A 24,041-nucleotide genomic window follows, 5' to 3' on the forward strand; every position below is an offset into this window, starting at 1 on the left:
CTCCCTCGAAGCGCGCGGCCAGTGGGGCCGGCCGCCGGAGCCGCAGAGCGCGCGTGGGCGCGGCGCCCGCGAGCTCCCGGGAGGGACCCGCGGATCGCAGGAGTGATCCCCTCCCGGCCCGGCCCCCGCCGCCACCGCCACCGCGGGGCGGGGCCCAGGCCGGGGGCGGGGCGCCGGGCGGGCGCGGCGTTATTTCCAGCCTTGCCGGAGGCTCCGCTCGCACTTCGCTGGGAGCCTTCCCGGCGCGCTAGGAGGATCTGACGGTTCTGTGCGGAGAGGAGAGGCCGACAGTGGGGGCCGGGAGGTGGGAGGCAGGGGACGGACCCGGGCCCGGGGCCGAGGAAGAACACACCACCGCACCCTCTCCCCCTCCCTCTCCTGCGCGCTCTGGCTGCCGGCCCGCGCCGCTCGCCTCACCCACCGCACCGGGCTCAGCTCGGAGCGGGAGGAGGCCCCGGGCCCAAGCTGGGGCGGAGGTCCTCCCTGCAGCCCGGAGCCCGGGAGCGGAGGATTCGCGGTGGAGGACCGAGCCTGGGCTGGAGGCGCCCGCGGCCCCGCGAGTGCCGGCTGCGCCAGGTAAGTGCGCTGTGCCCCCGCCCCAGCCCTTTCCCACCCTGTGCAGCTCCCGGCCGGGAAGGGCGCCCCGAAAGGTCCCGGGAGGACCCGCGACTGCACTGCGTCCCGGCGCGGAGAAGCTGCACGGTTAAGCGTCGGAAGCCGCGGGCGGAGATAGGGCGCGCGGGGTTCCGGTCCGGCAGCGCTTCGGGGACCCGCTCCAGTAGCGGGAACTTTAATTAGACTTTTGCTCCATGGCTTTTACTTGCCGCCGCGCGTCTGTGCACTGCAGCCCTCGGGCTCCCTCGGTCCCCGCGGACGCTCTGCTCTTCTTCCCAGCTCTGGGTGCCGGGCGCGGGGAGGCGGCGTCAGCGGCGGAGAGGGCCGGGCTGAAGCGCCCGAGGCGCCCAGGGCTTTCCCGCGCGCTCCAGTCCGGGACTCGGGGGCGGGTGGCGGCCAGGGGCGGGGGAGGAGTTCGGAGCTGCCTGGGCTTCCCAACGAGCGGTGGAAGGTGCCCCCGCGCTCCGTCTCGCGCGTCTCCACCCCGCGACTCTCCAGGGCACTGGCCTGTTTTGTACTTGAGGCGAGTGTGTGTGCGTCAGTGATCGTGCAAAGGGGTGCGCGTGCGAGTGTCCGGGAGTGCGGGAGTCCGAACCTGGGGCGACTCGGGTGGGCGCGGGAAGGATCTGCTTCGCCGCGGGACCCAGCCGAGCTCTGGCGGCGGCTGCAACTCCAGCTGCTAGCTGCCAGTTTTGCCCGCCAGCCCTGACCTCTGTACAGGCCGGCGCCGCCAGGCGAAGGTGCGTTGGAGGGTTTTGGTTGTGCCGGTGTTGGCGCTTGAGTCGGAGGGGACCCCTCTCCCTTCCCAGGCGCGGGACTCTTGTCGCCCTAACTTTGGCCCTACATGTGGATCCCAGGGCCCGGGACCCCGACCCGGGGCTGGCCCGGCAGCCGCACAACGCCCTGGGCTGGGAGCACTCGCTGCGGGGCTGCTCTAACTGAGAAGTAGGGGCAGATCCCGGGGTTCCCAGTGTTTATCCGTCTCCGGTATCGGGTGGCTCTCGGGTCCTTGGGCGCCTCCCTGATGGACCCTGCGCAGCTGGGACTGACTACGCTAGGGAGAATGGGCGGGAGGGTGGTTTGTGTCTGGCCCGGCAGCAGAGCAGGGGTGGAAAGTGGTTGAGTGAAGGGACCACAGCCCCTGTGGGGTGCATGGTGGGAGAGGAGGTGGCAGAGGAGGAAGGGACAGACTGGCCCCTTCCCCACTTCTGGGATGCTTCCAAGCTGCACTACCAAGCCCACGTTTTGGGGGGGGGTAACCTTTCACACCCCAGTTCACCTTGACCCTTGCCTATGGGTGGGGAACTTTTCTCAAGTCCTGCTCTAGAGCAGGGCAGCCTCTGGAACAGAGTGGCTGAACCCTCTTTAAACTTTCCCAACTGTTATGGCCTCTCCTGGCCACCCTCTGTCCCTGTCCCAAAGGCAAGGCAGACAGGTTGCAGGAAGAGGTGACCTTCTGCTCCCTGTAGGAGACCCTTTTAAAATCCAGGCTGCCCACCAGGTAGGGCAGGGCAGGGTCGAGGAGCCCTCCCAGGCAGAGTAAAGACACACTTCAGAGCCCTCATCAGACTTGCCTCTGTGAAATGACCCACAGGAGGAATAAAATGCAGACCGTGAGAGGTTGAGTTTCATAGGACGGTCAACAATGTAATAGCATCTGAACAGAGAGAACCTCAAGTCAGGCCCTATCCCATTCACTGCCTAACCCATGCACCCCAAGACACACCAGTAGGGCGGCTTATTTATTTATTTACTTGGAATCAAACTCCACGGAGTGAATTATGTTCCCCTGGTATTGATTTTTAAAAAGACCCCAAATTAAAAAGTCAAGGCTTTCCTTAAAACAAGGTCAAGGATTAATTATTTATAGAGAGACATCAATCAGGTGAGGTGGGGGCTCATTTATAAAACGCCTGAGCGGGCCAAAGAATCATGGGCTGATTTTCACTGGCTCCGGCTGGGAGAGGAGCAGGCTTGTCTGACCTTCTGGGCTTGGCAAAGCTTTGCGAGATTGTGACCGGAGGAAGAGGCTTTGTAACTCAGCCTGCCGTTTGAGATGCCTTTTTAATCTTGTAGCCAGAATACCACTTGGGAAATTTCTTGCATATTTGCTGTGTTTCCATAATGAACATTTACTGATTACAGAGTATCAAGGGAATTTCATTTTTTAAACATTTATTCAAATGTCTGTTTATGTAAGCTAATAAGTCTGGGATAAGTTTAGTAGTGACTTTCTTTTTTTTTTGCCGTATGGTTGTACGGTCTTTGGGAAAGCGAGCTGGTGAGCTCCTTGCAGAATTTGCTTGGGATTCACTTAAAAGGTGGGAAGTCAGAGTCTCCTGACTGGAAACGCCCTGGCAGACTCCCTCTCTGCTCTTTGCTCAGAGTTTGTGCCAGCGTCGACCTGATAGGCTTTTTGTGGTTTTGCTGATTGAAGCCATGGGCGCTGAAAGCTTTTATTGTGATTTGCTGATGCATCCGGCTGGAGGCACCTGTCATGGGTGCTGGAGTCTTGTGCGGGCTGGTGGGAAGCACGGGGGCCCCCTTCTCTGGCCGGCAGCCTGACTTGGAGTGGGAGATGTCTGTCTCAGCTGTCCCTGCTGTGCTTCCCTGATTCCCCCGGGTGGGTGTGACAGCCTCCTTGGGGAAAATGTGGAGCAGGGAGGGAGCCTGTGGGCAGGATAGTGGACCAAGGGTATGGCGGCACCTTCATGAATGGCTGTGGCCATTAGAGCCAGTAAGCACTATGTGAAACAAGAGCCCTGGCCTTTCGGCTAGTCAGAAGGTAACGAGTTAGAAACAGGAGATTTATGGAGGGCTGGCCCAGTGAGATCATTGTGGCCCTGCTGTGGGACAGAGAGAAATTTAAAAAAAAAAAAATTGAAGGTAGTTGTCTGGGTGTGAAATCGGGAGATGGTGTCCTGGAGCCTTAGGAAATTTGCTGGGAGCAGGGATCCTGTGCGGTGACAGCATGGGGACAGTAGGCTCCCTGGCACTGTCTTTGGAGTCAGGGCCAGGACTAGTCTGACTCCAGAGCGGTTGTGTTCCCTCCCTCCAGGGAAAAGGGCGCCCCAAGGCAGAGGGAACCCCTGCGTTCAAACAACCAGGGGACAGGGCATTCAGTCAGGTGGCAGGGGACATGGGAGATGCCATCTCATTTCTTCCCAGCTGGAAGGTGTGGGACCCCATGGTCAGTAAATCACGGTGGCCCAGGATGAGACTTACAAATCGGTGGTGGGAACAAGTGATGACTTTTACCCTGCACAAAACTACTTGTCATTTGCGATCTGGGGGCACTAGCAGGCACCTGCTGGTTGAAATGTAGCCTCGGCCACCAGCAGAGTGGGGGAGCCTGCGTCCAGGTGGGGACACAGCAAGAGGTAACTCTGATTCCATCTGGAAAGCCAGGAAGTCAGAGTGTGCGCAGGCAAGGGGTGGGGGCTCTGCATCCCAGCTCCCCTCCTTGAAGGTGGGCCATGCCTTTCTGGGAAATCAGGGGGCGGGAGCGGGGGTGGGGGTGGGTGAGGCTCCCTGTCTCTGCCAAGCCGCTATCAGAGGTGGCCCTGGTGAGCAACAGTTATTTGAACTAAAGAGAGTTGTCAACATTGAAACCCGGAGCCAGAGGACCCCATCCCACTTTCCCATCGTCCCACCTGTTGGGGCTGTCCTCCATTCTGCTGTCAGGGAATGCTTGTGGAGCAGGTAGCAAGTGTCTGTCTCTGGGCCAGGCTCCGGGGACAGAAAGTAAACTAAACTAAGAGAGACCCCTCCCCCTGGGGGATAGCCACTCCCCCATCACTGATTCATCACTCACTGATTCACGCTCTGCCAGATGATGCCATTGCTAAACAAGTAACCGATACGTGTGTGTTTCTAGGCTGTGCAAGCAGATAAAGGAAACATCTGGGTGATTCGGAGATGCATCGTAGAGTAGCCTGCCCGGGACTGAGGGTCAGGAGGACCTCCCGGAGGAGGTGAGGCTTCAGCTGAGGTCTGAAGGAACAAACCTGGAGCTAAGAAGCAAGGAGGGGCGTGGCCAGGGGGAGGGAGAGAGCTTGCCTGGCAGAGTGTGCACATGCATGAGAGGGACATGCGGGAAGGCCCATGTGGCCAGCAGAGTGGAGGGGTTGATGCAAGTGGAGACACAGCCAGAGCCCTGGCCATGTAGGGCCTTGAAGGCCAGGGAGAAGCTTAGACCTTGACCCTAGCAGCTGCTGCAGAGGAGGGAGCCCAGTGAGGAGGGAGCTGCAGTAATCCTGCTGGAATTACTGGGGGGTCCTAAAGAGGAGCAGACCCATGGGAATCTGCTGGGATTCTGGTGCTGGATTTGGTGTCAATGGGGAGATTGGGAAGGCCTTCAGGACCCTGACTTCTGAATCGCCGCTGGGAGCTATTGGTTCCCTGAGGCCACCTCCCCAGCTGCACCCCTAGATCAAGAATTCCAGGCTCCTGTCTCCTCTGGTCGGGTCATGTCCTCCAGGGCTCAGGCAGCTGCCTCTATGCCCCTGCCCACATGGCCCGCCAGCTTTCTTCTAAGTCCTTGGACCTTCGGCTGCCTTGCCCCCCAGCAGGAAGTGAGACTCAGTAAGTGACAGTTCAGTGCCCCATCTCTCCAGTGAGGACAAGCTGCTCTGTGTCCACTCTCCTTTTGAATTGATTGCCTGCAAGGCTGCTGGCCAGAGGTGGCCCTAGCCTGGGTGTCACCCACTTAGCTTTGTGGGGCCCTGGTAGGTCCTTTAGCTGCCACCCACTTGAACCTGCCCTGGCAGCTGGACGGCACTTGGAAAGGACTCACCTCCCTCACTCCAGCCCTCTTTCCTCCCCTCCTCCCTGTGGGAGCCCGTCTAGACCTGCTTCTGCCCTCTGCTGGGGGCTCTGCCCTGGACTTACAGCTCCCCAGCTTCCCCGGATGTCAGCGAGTTCCCTGTGGCTGTCTGCAGCTCCGCTCCGCATCCCCACAATCCACTTGGCCCCCCAGCTCTGTCTTGCAGAGCTGGGGTGGGGGGGAGCAGCTCTGAGTCACCCCGCTTCCCGTGGTGCCCACGCTGCTGGCTGTGGGCCCCGAGCCGAGCGGCCGCTGAGCTGCAAGCAACAGCCCAGGTCGCTGTCACCTTGTCCTCACTCCGGCTGGGCCTGAGCCAGCTCCTTCCCAGCTGGGCCAGACTCAGGGACAGGAGGGATGAGAGCCAAGGAGAGGATGCTCGGAGGTAGAGATGAATCCTCTGGCCCCAGATGTTTCGGGAGCTGATTCCTCCAGCACTGGGACCCTTTGCCACACTGTCCCTCCCTGATACCTGGGGGCTGCCTCATCACCATAGACCACCGACCAGGTGCCCAGGTGCTCATTGGTGGGAAGCTGACACAGGAGAGCCCTCTGTCAGCAGCCCCTAGTCCAGACTGACTCACACTTGGCAAACTAGTCATTCCCCCCGCTCAAGGCTGCTTCTTCTTGGGGGCTGACTCATCTCCCTGGACAGGACCCATCTGCCCAAGCCTGTGAGCACAGAGACCCTCCAGCCCTGAGACTGGGGGGCTTTGCTTCCTGTGCTCCTGATGGGAGCGTGCCGGGCGTCCAGCAAAGACTGACTGCAGTCCTTCTGTGTGTGGAGCCGCCTGCCGGGCCCAGAGGAGGCTGAGGGAGCGTACGAGAAGGTTTCCGTGCTGGTGAAAAACAGTGCTTGCTCTGGCTGTCGGGGCCGCGATGAGCTCGGAGAAGGGACTCGGTGATGGCTGCTGGCAGGCAGAGTGAGCTCCACTTTGCACTCTGTCTACGCCAGCTGAGCCAGTGCCTGGTGGAGGGGGTCTGTCTACACTGGCTGCGTCTAGGGTGGGAGCACGGAGACTTTCCATTCAGTCTGGGCCAGCCCCACTCTCTGCGGGACTTTGTACAGGGTTCAGAGCCCTCAAAAGTCTCTCTGGCTTTGGGCATGGTCCCCGTGCCTGGGCTCTCTAACCCTTCCCCCACGGACATGGACCCTATCCATTAGGCCCTGGCTCCCAGAGCTGACGGGGGTGAGCCCGCCGTGCAGAGCAATCTGTCTACGTTGGTTGAGCCCAGTTCCTCATGCAGGCAGTTTGTTTATACGGGTTGGGCTCAGCACACAATTCAGGCAGTCTGTCTACACTGGTCAAGTCACAGCATTATGCAAACCCTCTGTCTACAATGTTTGAGCCAGTGCTCAGAGCAGGTACTACGTCTCTACTGGTTGAGCTGGAGGGGGGTGCAGCCAACCTGGTTTGGCTCCCTCTGCTTCCTCACCGGAATTTTCTTCTTAACCCCTTTCCTTATGTGCGTCGGGGTCCAATTTGAATGCGATGTCCAAGGAGCTTTTCTTGACAGCTCCCTCTGCTTTCCCACGTCTGATTCCAACCCCTTCAGGCCAAGGTCGGTCTGGGCCGGGAGTGGGGTGGCCATGGGGCCTGGTGATGGGTGGTGAGCTCCGCGGGCTGTCCCCTGTCCTGTTGTGGCGCTCTGGGCACCGAAGCTGCCTGGGGTCAGTGGCCACTGGCTCCTTGTTGTCCCACACTGCAGCCACACACGTGCCTTTCTCTCACAGATGTCCTGTAGGTGTGGATGACTTGTTGGGTCTGTCTTGCCTTCTCCTGTTCAGATTTTGGGCGTCTTTGTCCTCTGATGTTATCTCCCTTCCCAAGGGTTGGTCTTGTTTGCACATTTAATGTCTGTTCATCTCTGGGAAGACGCAATCTAGGCCTCTTATTTACCTCTTACCAGTCCCTCTGCTGTGAATTCAAGTGTCAAGGGGCAGCCATGAATGGCCACCAGCTCCACCTCTCTGCCTGCCCCCATGCAGCCAGCCCCGGTTCTGAATGAAACCAGCACCCAGGGTCCGACCTCCGGGGTTCAAATCCCAGCTTTGCCACTTAGTCACCATGTGGGCTAGAGGCTCAGTTTCCTCATCTCTAAAATGGTGATGACAGTAGAATCCATGTCCTGGTGGCCATGTTATTATCTTTATTATCTCCGGTGTGTGGTCTGTCTGTGAGTCCCTTTCTATCTCAGGTGCAAGGATACATACTGATCAGGGCCTTGCCTGGTAACGTGACAGAGGCTTAGGGGACATGTGACCCCACTGGCTTGTGCCCCCTCAAGTCTCGCCCTTTCTAGACAGGCTCCCATCCATGCCTCTTCCCCATCCTGCATTCAGTCCATCAGAAAACTTTTTTTTTTTAAGATTTTATTTATTTGACAGAGAAAGATCACAAGTAGGCAGAGAGACAGGCAGAGAGAGAGAGAGAGATAAAGTAGGTCCCTGCTGAGCAGAGAGCCAGATGCGGGGCTCGATTGATCCCAAGACCCTGGAATCATGACCTGAGCCAAAGGCAGAGGCTTTAACCCACTGAGCCACCCAGGCGCCCCAGAAAACTTTTTGTTCTGAGCGCAGTATGCATACCGAGATTGTGTGCACCACGTCGTGAAATCCCACAAGCCAAAGACCTACATACCAGCCCCCAGAGCAGGACTGGGAATGTGACCGGTGTCCTGGCAGTCCCTCGGTCCCCTTCCAGGCCCTTCTGCTCTACCGCGGCTAACTGCTATCCTCCCTGGGAATGGCACTGATCGGTTCTCCTTGTCTTTGAACTTGATGTCAGTGGAATCCAAAATCTGTACACTCCGGGGTCTGGCTTATGGCCCTGGGTGTGAGACCCACCCACCTTGTTTATTTGTTCTCTCAACTATGTGGGATGCCGTTGTGCAAATGTACCCCGGTGTACATCTTCATTCTCTGGCTGACCGACACTGGGATTGCTCAGAGTTTGGGGTTGTGGTGAATAGTGCTGCTGGGGACATTCCGGCTCGTGTCTCTTGGGCACAGGTGCTCGCCTTAATGAGCATCGACCGAGAAGAGAATTGCTGGGTCTTGGGGCGCATTTAGGTTCACCTGTGCAGGTGCTGTCGGTTGTCTGACGTGGTTGTGTTAATCCCCCACACGGACACCAGTTAGCTCTGAGAGTTCCCGTTGCTCCACACCCTTGTCGACACTTCCTGGGGCCCATGTTTTTTTTTTGTTTTGTTTTGTTTTGTTTTTTTTTTTCATTTTAGCCATCCCATGAGTATGTCACTGGAGTTTTAATTTTATTTTCCAGATGACTGATACAGTTTATTTATTTATTTATTTGGCTAAGGATTTTTTTTTTTTAAGATTTTATTTATTTTTTTGAGAGAGAGACAGTGAGAGAGAGCATGACTGAGGAGAAGGCCAGAGGGAGAAGCAGACTCCCCGTGGAGCTGGGAGCCTGATGCGGAACTCGATCCCGGAACTCCGAGATCATGACCTGAGCCGAAGGCAGTTGTCTAACCAACTGAGCCACCCAGGCATCCCTTGGCTAAGGATTTGTTGAACTTGACACCGTTATTGAACAAATTTGAAGATTCACTTCCATCTTGCATATTGTGGGTATCTTAAGTGTCTGGGCGTGCTTGTGATTCCCTCTGCGGGACAGGCTTGAATCTGCCTGTTGGAGGATAATGGGTGCCGATGACAGTTGTTTCTCTGGATGAGACTGGGGGCCCAGCCACTGGCCTCAGGATCACCCCGGGAGCTGTGAGAGATGCAGGCACTGGGCCCCGGCCCCAGCCCCCAGTCACCAAATAAACCCCTGTGTTCTCTCCATCTCTCTGTGGCTCATCTGTCTTTCCCTCACACATTCCATGAGCATGAGCCATCTGTCCATCATGTTCACTGCCGTGTCCCAGAACCTAAAACAGTCCTGGCATACAGTGGGTCCCCACTGACCTGCCCATTGACCTCTGTGCTCTCCCACCCCAGCTGTCCTGATGGGGTTTTGTCCATAGCCTGGGCTGCTATGGGGAGGGTTCTGGGAATTGGGCTCTGGTGCCTCAGAGGGTATCCCGTCCTGGTGCTCTGCCTTTCTAAATGACCTCCTTGTCTCCAGAGCCAGCTTCTGACCAAGGCCTTTGGGTCCTAGGCCCAATACTCTGTGTTGGTGTCCCCAAATCTCTGTATATCCCCAGAGCTCTGGGTATTGGCCATTTAGGAACAACTCTTGGGTGACCTTATGTCTGATGGGCTTCTCTGTCCTTGGGTCCCTCTGGAGAAGCCTGAAAACGCCCCCCAAATGCAGCACTCTGTCCCTGTGCCATTCCATGTCCTCTGTTTCACAGACGACACACCTCTGGGTCAAGGGAAGGCAGGAGGGCCAAGTCTATGACCACCTCATCCACTCCTGCCCAAAACAGGAGTGGTTCCCATCAAAAGGGGATAAAGCCTCCTTTCTTTGGGTGTTTCTTGTTCCCTTTCTTCTCAACTCTGACATACTTACTTGGAAGGCAGTATGGCCTGGAGGATGAGAGCTCTGGGTCAGACCTGTTGGGTTCAAATCAAGGTTCTGTTCTTGTTTTTTTTTTTTTTAATTTTTTTTTTAAAGATTTTATTTTGTTATTTATTTGACAGACAGAGATCACAAGTAGGTAGAGAGGCAGGCAGAGAGAGAGAGAGGAGGAAGCAGGTTCCCCGCTGAGCAGAGAGCCCAATGTGGGGCTCGATCCCAGGACCCTGGGATCACGACCTGAGCTGAAGGCAGAGGCTTTAACCCACTGAGCCACCCAGGTGCCCCTTGTTTGGTTTTTAGACCCACCCCTTACCCCCAGGGAAGAAAGGGCGATTTACACAAATAAGCCTGATGCCACCGGCAGGGGATGGCTAGGGTGGCCAAGATCTCTGAGGTTGAAGAGTGAGAGCAAGGTATTCTGGCGGGGCATCTGCAGGCAGGAGGCTTGGGCTGGATCTCAAATGCGCGGAGGGGAAGAGGACACGTGATGGGTCACTCAGTGTGAGCCCCACCCTTGAGGGTCCGAAGGAAAGGGAGTTCTGAGCTGACAAGAGAACACAGTCTTGTTTACCCAACACCCAAGGGCACAAAGTAATGATCAGAGTTCATTGGTGAGTCATGGACGGCTTCCTGGAGGAGGTGAGATGGGGATTGCATGTTAAAGGCCAAGAGTGAGAACTTTTTCCTGGTGTCGGTAGAATTCTCTCCAAACTGTAGAATCATGGGGCACGGACGTGGGAGCCACATACCATTGGCTTTAAAATAGGGCAAAAAGAATCTATGACACACACAGTGTGTTTATGCGGTGTGGAGGCGGTGTGCAAAATGGAAGAGCTAAAAGCAGTTTGGGAAAAACAACACCTTTTTGTTGTTGTTGTTGTTTTTTCTGTGGAAAGACAGATTAGAAGGGTTTATGCTCTTCTGTGATAACTAATATGAAAGGTTTATCAAAGTTAAAAAAAAAAAAAAACCCTCGACGCTTTCTCCAAAATTGATTTGAAGACTTGGCAGATTTGAAGAATCATTCAGTAGCGTTTTATGGGTCGATGCTAATTTGATGCAGCAGACCCGTGCATCACGCCAATTTACTGCCAAACCAACATTAAGCACAGACCTTTCGTGCAAGGTTTATAGGTGGACAGCTCATAAAGATGCATGCTTGACAAGTATTCTGCTTCTCTTAGGATGTGCGATATGAAGTGTTTATCAAAAACTAACTAAATCGCCCTCGCCTTTTCCTCGTAAACAATCTCCAGGGACTTCAGGCCTGGATCGCAGGTGATAATTCCCGTGCAATATTTCACTGCTCTGGCTTCTGGTATGCGGGGAGCCTTTGTCTCCAAAAGCCACAGGTAGCAATCCTCTGGGGTGGAGGGTGCCCTTAGGGACCACTTTGGAAAGAATGTGTAACCCAGGCCACAGGAAAGCCAGTAATGTTCTTCCTACCAGGGTCTCCTAAAAGCAGTCGAAGTTTGCACCTGAATGAGATCTGTGGCCCCAAGGAAATACATCTCCTGCCTTCGTTTTTGTTTCCTGGGCTGATGTGTGATGGGTGATCACCGCATGTCTCTCTTGGTCCAAATACGTGTCAGAGCCTTGTCAATAAAGGAGATCACCCAGCTCTGTTTTGCTCGTCAGAAAGTGCTTAACCATAAACATTGCTGAAACTCCTGTCTTTCACCACCGAAAACTACAGCTCATGTTTTCCACAAAGGAAAAGTGGACTTCGGTGGTCCTTGGCTCCTCTGCTCACCCCCAGGCCCCCAGTGTCTCCCAGCCCCGTGTTAATTACAGGGACTCCAAAGAAGCAGGTTGCTGGGGGGAGGGGACCTATGGTGCGTAGACCGCCAGTGAGCAGGGAGCCTCGTGGGTTTTCACAGGGGGAAATTTGATCTTGGGCAAATGTCAAGACGTTTTTGAAATCTGTGTTATGATATCAGCTCATTGCCAGTGTAGGGCTTCATCTGGATTTCATAAATATTGAATGGACCTTGGCCAGCTGGAGAACACAACAGCTAACCCCTCCCCAACCCACACACACACACACACACACACACACACACACACACCCATCCATGGCCATCGCAATCTATTGCCTGAGTTGTCATGAAAAGCCAATTGGTGATATTTCAATCACAATGTTCTAACAAATTCCATTCAAATTCCTTCGGAATGGGAGCTAAGCCTTCCTCCTGCTGCTGAGAGAATGATATGCTAAATGTAGCTTCCTGGGGCCCTGGCAGCCATCCAGGCTTTGTAATTTATAGTTCTCCTTCGTGGTTCGCCAAGTGACCTTGGAACCTCCATGCTGGTGGATTTCTTAGGTTCGCTCGTTGCCCTCTGTCATCGTCTCTTACGAGACGGGTCCCCAGGCGCCCTTCCAGCACCCTGGAGCTGGAGAGAAAGGATGCGAGCCGGGGCGCCCAGGGAGCCCATGGCAGGTGATTGGAAGATTGCTTGTTTGCTTGTGACCTTTCCTCTGAAATTGATGTTGGCCACGAGCAACAGTCCAATATTGTGTTTCAAGGCAGGCTGCTGGTGACAGGAGCCTCCCCCCAGCCCCCGCACACAGCAGGTAATCATGGAAAAGAAGGGGAGGGGATACTCCGTGCAATTACATTCATCAGCTATTTCTGGTTGGGGAATAAACAAAATGGCCCAAAGTGCTGCTGTTACAGATTCTAGCAGAGGAGTGGCGTGTAGGAAAGATTAATGTACAATTAAAACCCGTGTACGGGTAAATTACAGGGTGACAGCTATCTAATGCAAACACCACAGACGTGTAATTAAGAGGAGTTACGGGCTCTGGAGGATGGATTTGCTGAGGAAAGTGCTAGGGAGCTGTCTGGGGAGCTGGCAGGACAGGGGCAGGCGCCTTGGGCCAGAGGGGAGGAGGCAGGGTGGCTGGGGAGGTGGGGAGGGAGAGTCCCGCAGCCTATGGGTGGGGGCAGCCAAGAGGCAGTGGGTGGGTGGGGGGGCACCGCAGTTCCTTCTGGGTGAAGCAGTCTACCTCCCCAGCCTTGGCCAAGTCTTGTTCCAAGCTTCCAGCTCTTTCTGAGGCCACCCCGCTCTCCCCCTCCTCACCTTTGGCTCTGTGGCCATGAGCGCCCATGGATGTCTTTTTTTTTTTTTTTTTAACGTTTTTAATTTCTCCTGCTTTGTCAGCTTTTTAAGGAATATGTTACATTATGTGGAAATTGGATGCTAACAAGATTTGTATGAATAAATTAGACTCTTAACTTTTTATGTTATTACAGAATTGAAATGGACTCTAATGACAGTCAGAATTAATGTTCTGTTTCAAATAAATGCCGGGGATGTGACTGAATTTTCAGTGCACTCTCCTGTCTTGAGTGTCTGGCCCTTTCCTGAGAGGCCTTTCTGGAGAGCAAGTGGGAGACACCTCTGGGCCTTTCTCGTGGGACAGCCTTCTCGCCCGGCCTGTCCACAGTGGGCATGCTGGGAAACTGCCGCTGCTGCTCCCAGAAGTACCCCCCAAGAAGAATGGCCCTTGGCCTGGGGGGGCTCCTTGCCCAAGGGTACGTCCCTCACTGTGTCCTGCAGCCCCAGAGCACCCTATGGGATCAGCTGAGGCCTCACTGCCTTTCTCTCTGCTGGCTCCTGCCCCCTCACTTCCTCACAGGGGTCTCCCAGGAAGCTTCCCCAGGGAACTCAGCCTGCCACACTGGCTCTCAGGGATTTCAGATTTCCTACACCAGACCTCTGCCCACGTGTCTCTTCTGCTGCTATCAGAGCCCCCACGGACCAGGATCGGTCGTTCTGCTCTCTGTCCCCTTCTTGAACCCCGGGCTGGATGCCATGCTGATGGGATCTTGGCCTCGGTCCTGATCCTCCTTGTAGGGTTTAAGCAGCAAGCAGTGGGACCAAAGGGATCCCCCAGATCTGACTCCCAAACCACCTGGCTCTGTGTAGGGGGAAGACTTGGAGGGATTTTCTGTGATGAAAACTCCCATGTCCCAAAGGGCAAGGTTATTAGGGGGTTGAGGACACAGGGTTGGGGACCACAGGTGATGGTGGGAGGGAGAGGCCTGGTAAAGTATCAGAGAGCTGGAGGCAGTCCAGACCTGGAGCAGCCTAGGTGAGGGGCTCAGCCCCACTCAGGATGCATGGCAACAGACACGCATGGGGTCTGGGAGGCCGGGAGCCTTACCTCTTGGAAGGGAACAGCAGATCCCGGGCACCAACTGTCCTAGCAGGGTGGAGGCCCGGAGTGGCCAGATATTTGAACATTCAAGAACAGACAGATTTTTGTACAAATTCTGTTCCTTTGGAGTATGGAGACTAATCCTGAGTTTAAAAATCAGTCTTGCACTGACCACACAATGTGTCTGTGACCTGCATCTCTCTTCTGGGCTGGAAGAATTTGCAACCCAGTTTTATTGGCAAGGTGGACAGTTTCCTTCCTAGAAGGCGAGGGCCAGAGCCCCTGGAAAGGGACAGTAACTGCGGAGACCACAGGCCATGGCTGTGCAGAGCTATTGGGCTGCGGGCCACAGTGGCCTGCCCACATGTGGCCTCTGTCCTGCCCCCTGCCCCCATCTGCTGGGAAGGGGGTCCTCACCAGTGGGTTTTGGGCATCCATGCTGCTGGGTGGGCCCCAAGTAAGGTTGGCTTCTGGCAAGTTTAACCCTGCGCTGTTGGGCCACTCCACGTGGGGTTCCGTGGCTGAATGGGTAGCAAAGGAGCCTGTGTGGACTCCCACCCTACATCTGACAGACCTCACCTTCAGCATTTCCTGTCTCCTCCTTCACAAGTCCTAGAAAACCCCTGCAAAAAGGCTTTAGCAAGAGTAGAAAAAAGATTAAAAAATAAAAAGTAAAAATAAGAAAATAAAAGTCTTACCACCCACTCAGCACGTTTTCTGGAGCTGGGGTTCCCATACATTGTTATAGAGAGGGAATAGCTTATATTTATATCTCTTTATATGCATAAACTCGTAAGTCATATTCATTTTATAAAAATGTAATAATTTTTATCCCTACTGCATATACCCTGGTTAATCACTGTATATATCACGAACGCCTTTCCAGGGTAACGGATCTATTTCCATCCCATGTTTGACACCTGCACAACATTGCTTCATGTGAATTTATCATAATTTATATAAACAGTTCCCTGTTGGACATTTTGGTGGTTTTCATTTTTGTTTTTCAATATTAAAGAACGTCAAAGCGAATGGTCTTGCTGTATTCCTTGGTGTCATTTCAGGATAAATTTCCAGAAGTGGAATTGTTGGCTCCGAGGGTCTGCATGGTTAAGACTTTTAATATTTCCTGACAAATCACCTTTCCAGAAAGACCCAGCAGTGCATGAGTGTGCCTTTTTCGCACCAGCGAATGTTCATTTTTTTAAATCTTTGTCAATTTGATAGGTTAAAGAGGGGCGTGCTTAGTGCTTTTTAACAATAACTTGAATTTTCATCAAAGTAATATATCTATATGTAGTTTAAAAAGCATAGGTAGTAGAAGGCTTATAATAAACCCAGCACTCCCCTGCTTCATCCCTCACCATGTCTCCCGGTCCCGCCCCCCAGAGGCAAGCCCCTAGGACTCTTCCAGCAACTTTGCCGGTGGGGATTACTACCTCTGTATTTCTGCATAGCCTGTATACTGCAGGCGTAGAATGGCTAACCAACCATCAGACCACCGTTTACGGAGCACCTACCCTTTGCTGACCGATTTCCAAATGCCATCATTATCGTTTGCTTAAGTCTCTTATTTCCTGGGCCCATGTGTGGTCTCTTCTGTTTTAGTCTGCCTATTTTAGGACCAGAACCCACTATTTTAATTAATGTATCACATGAACACGTTTTTAATATTGTAGAGGGCAAGCATTTTCCCGTTATTCTTGTGTGACTCCACATTTTTATTCTTTTAGAGGTGCCCTTTAGAAAGAACTGTTGGCTCAAGTTTCCAATGATATCCTGTAGAGATTTGTGTTGGGGTTGTGTTTCATTTCTAGATAAACTTGGGATAAATTGGGAGATAAATTGACCTATTAATATCTTTATTACGTTTTGCCATATTGAGTCTTGTGATACCTTGAATCGACAAATTTTTATTGAGAACCAGCCATGGGCCAGACACCGTTCTAGGCATTGGGTTTATCCCAGGAAACAAAGTAGAGGAAGATCCCAGCTCCCACGAAGCCAACATAACAGTTACTTTGGAGATCCAAGCAGGGTAAGGGAGATTGGAAGTGTGGGGTGGGGTGGGGCGAATGGAAGTACTGAGTGGGGTGGTCAGCGTGGGCGCCATTGAGAAGGGGAGACATGAGCGGACATGAGATTTGGGGGGAATGTTGGCATGGACCATAGAGATGATCCAGACCAGTGGTTCTCCACCTGGGGCAATTGTGCCCCCAGGGGACTCGGGAGGCTACTGGCATCTAGTGGGGACAGGACAGGGATGCTTCTGAATGTCCTACCATGCACAAGACAGTCCCCACAACAAAGAATTGTCTGGCCCCAATTGTTGATAGTGCCAAGGTTGAGAAGTCTTGACCCAGGCGAATATCTGCCAGGCAAGGGGATACTCAGTAAAAAGTCTTAAGGCAGGAATAAGGAACAGCAAAGAGGTAGAGAGAGGGAGGGCCAGGGGAGCTGGGAATGAGGCCACAGAGGTGGGTGGGGAGGAAATGGGGAGAGGGCCAATGATCTGGGCCTTGTAGGGAAGGATAAGGAAATTGACTTTACTGCCAGTGAGTTGGGGAGCCACTGCGGGGTATTGAACAGAGGAGTGCCATGATTGAAGTATGTTTTGAGAGGATCACTCTTCTTGCTACTGTGCTGAGGGGCAAAGAGCTGGTAGGTTCTTACAGTGAGAGATGATGGTCTGAGCCAAGATGGTGTCAGCAACATGGAGTGAATAGGTCAGATTCCAGGTCAGTTTTGAAGGCAGAGCCAGCAGGATCTCCTCATGGATTGAATGGGGTGTGAGGAAAGGAAAACTTTAGTCTGAGCACCTGGAAGGATGGAGTTACCCCCAACTGAGTTGGGAAAGACAGTGGGCACAGCAGGTGTTGGAGGGGTTTAGACCAGAAGTTCAGTTAACACATACTGTATTTGAGATGTCTAGTACACATGCAACTGCGTATGTTGGTTGTTTGGTTGGATATACAAGTGTGGAGTTATGGAGAGAGCTGGGCATATAAATTTAGTAGGAGTCATCAGTACATGGTTTTTGAAGCCATAAGACTGATTGAGGTCAGTTAACCAGTGAGTGTAGAAAGAGAAGAGAAGAAGACCGATAGCTGACACCTAGAATATTCCAACAGGAAGAAGTCAGGTTGATGAGGAGGGACCAAGATCAAAGGGCCAAGAAGTCACCAGTGAGGTGGGAAGAAACCAGGAGAACATAGCATCTTGGGGGCCAAGGGAAGAGAGTGCCTCATGGAGTGCATCGGTCACCTGTGTCAACGCTGGTGGAGGACCCGAGATGGACCAACGGAATCGGCAGTGTGCCTGAAGAGGAGTGGCTTTGGTGGAGTGGAGGGAACAATGTTCTGATTTAAGTGGGACTATGAGACAATGGCAAGAGTTGAGAATATGAGTAATAAGAGGCTTTGCTGCGAAGGAGAGCAAAGAAATGGGAAGGTTGATGCTGAGGGAAGAGGGGCTGAGATGGTTTCTGTTTTTGCTTTTAGGTAAAGGGGAGAAATAGCATGTTTTTATGTTGATGGGAATGACCCAATAGAAGGTGGGAGATTCTGTAGGTAGAAGAGAGGATCGCTGGAGCAGTCTGGTAGAAGGAGCATTGAAGTTGGTGGAAGTCGAGGGATTGGCTCTAGGAGCACAGACTTAAGCTCTGGTGAGAGCTAAGAAGGCAGAATAGTGGGTACAGATCTGGAGACTGGAATATGGAAGTTCTCTCTCTCTCTCTCTCTCTTGCCACAGCCCCCCCCCCTTTATTGGGATAGAATCACATGCCACTCTCCCATTTAAAGTGAATAATTCAGTGGTTTTCTTTCTTTCTTTAAGATTTTATTTATTTGACAGAGAGAGATCACAAGTAGGCAGAGAGAGCAGGAAGCAGGCTCTCTGCTGAGCAGAAAGCCCCATGCTGGGCTCGATCCCATGACCTGAGCTGAAGGTAGAGGCTTAACCCACTGAGCCACCCAGGCACCCCAATTCAGTGGTTTTCACTACGTTCACAGAGTTGTGCAACCATCACCAAAAAGAAACCCTATCTATGTTACTAGTCACTCCCTATTGATACCTCCCCAGTCCTAGGCAACCCCTCATCTACTTTGTGTCTCTCTAAATTTATCTATTGTGGACATTTCAGGTAAATAAATCATGTAATAGGTGGTCCTTTTGCTTTGTTTTGTTTTGTTTTCACTTAGCATAATGGTTTCCAGGTTCATCCCTGTTGTGGTACCTCATCATTCCTTTTTATAGCTGAATAATATTCCATTGTATGGATATACCACATTTATTATTGTATCTTTTCACCCATTGATGGACATTTGGGTTGTTCTTGGTTTTTTGGTTATTATTAATAAAACTGCCAGGTACACATTTGTGCACAAGGTTTTTGTGAATATATGTTTTCATTTCTCTGTGGTATATACAGAGGGGTGGAAATCCTGGGTCCTTTGATAACTCTATGCTTAACCTTTTGAAGAACTGCCAGATTGTTTTCCAAAATGGCGGCACCATTTGACATTCCCACCAGCAATGTATGGGTGCTCTAATTTCGTCATCTCCTCAGCCATACTTGTTACTGTCTGTTCTTTGGTCCATAGCCATCATAGAGAGTGCGAAGTAATCTATGATTTGCATTTAGCATTTGATTTCATTAGAGTTTTGATTTGCATTTCTGTAATGACTCATGATGTAGAGCGTCTTCACGTACTTATTGGTCATTTGTACATCTTTGGGAAATGTCTATTCAAATCCTTTGCCTATAAATTTATTAAGTTTTGTGAATTATGGAATTGTAAGAGTTCTTTATGTATTCTGGGTATAAGCTCCTTATCAGCTATATGATTTGCATGTGTTTTATCCTATTTTGTGTATTATCTTATCACTTTCTTGATGGTATCACTTGCAGTGGCAAAGTTTTTAATTCCAGTGAAGTCCGACTTATGTATTTTGTTGTTGTTGTTTGTTTCCTTGGTATTGTGTCCAAAAAAGCCTACCCCAAAGTCATGAAGATTTACTCCTTTCTTTTTTTTTTAAGGTTTATTTATTTATTTTAGAGAGGGAGAGCGAGAGCGTGCGCGCACGGGAGCAAGAGAGAGAGAGAGAGAAAATGTGCACATTTACACGCCCACACAGGGAAGGGGAGGGGCTAAGGGAGAGGGAGAGAGAGAATCTAAAGCAGACTCCTCCCCGCCCCCACTCCATCTCATGACCCCAAGATCCCAACCTGAGCTGAAATCAAGAGTCAGATGCTTGGGGTGCCTGGGTGGCTCAGTGGGTTAAAGCCTCTGCCTTCGGCTCGGGTCATGATCTCAGGGTCCTGGGATCGAGCCCCGCATTGGGCTCTCTGCTCAGCGGGGAGCCTGCTTCCCCACTCTCTCTGCCTGACTCTTTGCCTACTTGTGATCTCTGTCAAATAAATAAATAAAATAAATAAAATCTTTTAAAAATATATATAAAAAAGAAGAGTCAGATGCTTAACCAATTGCGCCACCCACGTGCCCCAAGATTTACTCCTTTCTGCTTTTTTATTTATTCATGTTTTTTTATTTAATTTTCCTTTCTATTTGAAGTAGCAAGTATTCCCAGGATATTAAACAGTAGTGGGCTTTCCTTGTTCTATTCCTGACACTAATGTTTTCACCATTAATCATTGATGCTGTCAATACGGTAAGATTTTTAGAACTTAAAAAAATAAAGTATCCCAGGGGTGCCTGGGTGTCTCAATCGTTAAGTGTCTGCCTTTGACTTAGGTCGTGATCCCGGAGTCCTGAGATCAAGCCCCACATTGGGCGGGGTGGGGGGTGTCCCTGCTCAGTGGGGGGCCTGCGTCTCCCTCTCCCACTGCTGCTCTGCCTGCTTGTGCTCTCTCACTTTCTCTGTCAAATAAATAAATAAAATCTTAAAAAAAATAAAAATAAAGTATCCCATATACGTTTGTGTTTATGAATAATCAAGGACTTCTTCCCAAATTTATTTGATCCATCTATGGAGATAAACATGGTTTTCTTCTTTGATCTATTGATGCAATAAGTTATATTAATAGATATCTAATATCTGTTATGGCAATTCTGTAATGCATTTCTGGATTAATCTTAATTTGTTGGGGGTACATAATTATTTTATTATACTACTGCTTAATAGCCGGAAGTTTTATAATTTCCTTTGTGATTCTTTGGCTCATGGAATTATTGAAACTCTTAAACATTTTAAGGGCATTTTTTTCTTTTTTGCTTTTCAGTTATTGCACAATAGTTGGAAATTGTGGTTTGCATGCTATTGATTCTTTAATTTTAATTGAGAACTGCTTTGTGTCCTGGTTGATATATGGTCTTTCCCCCCCCATTATATTTAAAATGACATTTAAAATGATATGTATCATTTAAAATAATACATACCCTCTAATTGTTGGGTGTAGAATCCTATCTGTATCATCTATATCTATCTATATACAATCTTCAGTTAGTCTTCTTACTTGTACTATTTGTATCTTTTATATCCTTAAACTTTTTTGATGCTTAATTTATCAACTTCAGAGGGAGATGTGTTAAAATCTCCCAATATGATTATGAATTTATTTTTCTTTACAATCTTATCATTGTTTACTCTATATTTTTCAAAAGCTTTATTATAAGGTGCAGATAGGTTCAAGATTATGATATCTTCTTAGTGAATTGCCCCTTTTTTCTTTGGGTAATGACTCTTTTAATCCCTATTGATGCTTTTTTTGCTTTACATACTGTTTTGCCTTATATTACTATTATGAAAACAACCTTTGCTTTGTTATTTATGTATCTTTTGTTTGTTATGTATCTTTGTTACCTTTTCAGTATCTCTTTACTTCCAGCATTTTTGCATCACGCTTTGGAAGGGTCTCATAACCAGTTAATCTTTTTTTGTGTGGTTACTGTTGTACTTGCATTCTTTGTTTTGTTTTATTTTGTGTTTTTTTACTTTCCTTGGTTTTTCATTGTTTCTTCTTTTTTCAAAAAAAAATTTTTGAACACATCTTCTTTATCAATTTATCAGTTGATGGAAAAATATTACTCAGCCATCAAAAAGAATGAAATCTTGCCATTTGGAATGACATGGATGGAGCTAGAGTATATTATGCTAAGCAAATACGTTAGTCAGAGAAAGACAAATACCATATGATTTCACTCGTATGTGGAGGTTAAGACACAAAACAGAGGAGCAAAGGGGAAAAAGAGAGGCAAACCAAGAAACAGTCAACTATAGAGAACGAACTGTTGGTTATCAGAAGGATGGTGGTTAAGGGGTAGGTTAAATAAGAATAAGGATTAAGGAGGGCACTTGTGATGAGCACTGGGTGTTGTATGGAATTGTTGAATCACTAAATTGTACACCTGAAACTAGTATTACACAGTATGTTAACCGACTGGAATTTTTTTTTTAAAGATTATTTATTTATTTATTTGACAGATAGAGATCACAAGTAGGTAGAGAGGCAGGCAGAGAGGAGGAGGAAGCAGGCTCCCCGCTGAGCAGAGAGCCCTATGCGGGGCTTGATCCCAGAACCCTGAGATCATGACCTGAGCCGAAGGCAGAGGCTTAATCCACTGAGCCACCCAGGTGCCCCCCGACTGGAATTTAAATAAAAACTTAAAAAAATATTTTCTGCTTTCTGCAAAGTTGATTTTACTTTTTTTCTTATTTCGCTCCCTCTACTGATTTAGAAGTTACGCATGCTATTATTTATTCTTTCGGTGATTACTTTCACCTTTTTAATGTGCATACTTGGCTTAATACAGTGTGAATGACTCCCAAGATTTCTGCCTTCCTCCAAAACAACACAATGATGACAGAACACTTCAGTTCTGATCATATCTCATCTTATATCTTTTGTCTATTTTTAGCGCTATATTGTTAATAAGCTCCTAAGTTTTTTATCAATGTTACTGTCATTAATATTTACAATTAATGGTTAGTTAGATTGATTGCTGTTTTCCAAGTTCTTTGCCCACTCCTGCTTATTGTGTCCTACTCTCTGGGTTCCATTTCCTACTGCTTCTTATAACTGCTTTCCTTAGTCCTTTCAGGGAAGGCTTGTGGAAATGCCCTTGGATTTTGTTCATTTAAGTATGATTTTGCCCTTGAATGGTTGAGCTGGGTCTAGAACTCTGGGATGATAGGTGTTTTCCTTTAGCCCTTGAAGAGCTAGATTATTGTTTTCTGGTCTCTACCATTTGTCAAAGGAGACCTGGCGTTAGTCTGCCAGTCCTTTGTGGATAATATCTTTCTCTCTAGTTGTTTTGGTGATTTTCTCTTTGCTTTGATATTTCAGCTTCACTTGGGTATATTTAGGTATATAATTTTCTTTTCCCTGCTTGGAAGTTGAACAGTTATTTATTCAATTGTATGGTTGTCTCAAGTTCTGAAGTTTTCAGTCATTATCTCTTTAAATAGGTCCTTTCCTTACTAGCCCTTTAAAGGCCAGCCACTCATGTGAGGGACATGACGGGTAAGAACATGGACTCTGGAGATAGCTCCGTGGATTCAACCTTCTTCAGTGCTTAATAGTTGAGGACAATGACTTAAACTCTCTTGTTTCTCAGTTTTCTCATCTAGAAATTGGGCATAATAATAAACTCTTAGGTTGTTGTGATAATTAAATGAGTTAATATATGTAGAGTGATTAAAATGGCTCCTGGCATATGGTCGGCCCTATGTGAGCCTTAGTTTCTAGTGTTCCCTGAAGGGCTCCAGAGACCCTATACTGATGCTAACGTGCTTATACGTTTTCTAGATGCATCTGACTTTGTTTCAGTCCCTGGGGATGCATTTCTGCCAGTCTCCATGCTTATTAGTATCATTTTGGACCTTCTTCTTTTATTCTCTTCCTTGTAACCTCAGTCTCCTATTTTCCATGGGTGCGTGCTGGCTGGTTATGTCAGATGGATCTCCTGGTCACAGTGTCTCCTGGCTTAACTAATCAATCCGTTATTAAACTCTTTTATTGCGTTTTGAATTTCCATCAGTCTATTTTTTATTTCTAGGACTTCTATGGAGTTTTTTAAGATCTATGTGCTATGTGTTTTAGGATTTTCCTGTTCTTTCATTGTTTTTAGTTCCTTTACTCACTTAATAATTTAGAATACAATTATATTATCTTTTTCCAGTTTTTCCTTATTGTAGGTTCATAGAATGCTAGTCCTTCTGTTTGTTTGTCAAGCTGATTTTTCCCTCCTGGTGAATCATTTCCTTGAGCAGATTATAATGTCTTCTTTTTTTTTTTAAAGATTTTATTCATTTATTTTAAAGAGAGGGGAGGGGCGGAGGGAGAAGAGAACCTTCAGCAGACTCCACGCTGAGCACAGAGGTAGATGTGGGGCTCGATCTCACCACCCTGAGATCACTACCTGAGCTGAAACCAAGAGTTGGATGCTTAACCGACTGTGCCACCCTGGCGCCCCCAGATTATAATTTCTATATGATATTCTAGGGAAGCAAAAATTATCCAAACTAAGACTGGGTTTTTTTTGTTTGTTTTGTTTTGTTTTAGCTTTTTTATGGTAACCCTATGCTTCTTGGATTGTACCAGGATTGCTTCGGAACATTTCAAAAAATATTTCTGCTGGCAGTCCCAGGAATGCATCAGCTGGGACCCATTTTTCCCATTAGTTCTATATGTGAGGATTCTACACCGTATAGGTAGTGTAACTTTCAGCCTTTATAGCCAGGGTGCAAGCTTGGGACTTCCTTTCTTCCTGAAAATTGCCCCCCCCCAAGATTCTTTGTATTTCCCCCAGACCAGGGGTGAGGGTTCCTGCCCCCCTTTCATTGAGTGGGATGCTTTCTAGGGCCTAAGTTTTGTGCAGGACCTCAGGTCTCACTCCTTATCACAAAAGGGATGAAAACCCAGGCTGGATCCCTGCCCTTTGTGGACACCTGTCCCCCATCCTGGTCTCTGGGGTCTCTGTTGCTCCAA

At 49.7% G+C, this 24,041-nt stretch overlaps 1 protein-coding gene across 1 annotated transcript in view; it reads left to right on the forward strand.

The window, feature by feature from the left end:
- Positions 1-303: 303 nt before the first annotated feature.
- Positions 304-24,041, forward strand: part of CHST8 (carbohydrate sulfotransferase 8) — a 128,377-nt gene continuing 104,639 nt past the window's right edge. The window contains exon 1 of the mRNA XM_032842014.1: positions 304-576. The gene's annotated coding sequence lies outside the window, so the exon portion shown is untranslated. The remainder of the gene's footprint in view (positions 577-24,041) is intronic.

Source organism: Lontra canadensis, unplaced genomic scaffold (assembly GCF_010015895.1).
Source record: "Lontra canadensis isolate GAN:19392208 unplaced genomic scaffold, GSC_riverotter_1.0 scaffold125, whole genome shotgun sequence".
NCBI lineage: Eukaryota > Metazoa > Chordata > Mammalia > Carnivora > Mustelidae > Lontra > Lontra canadensis.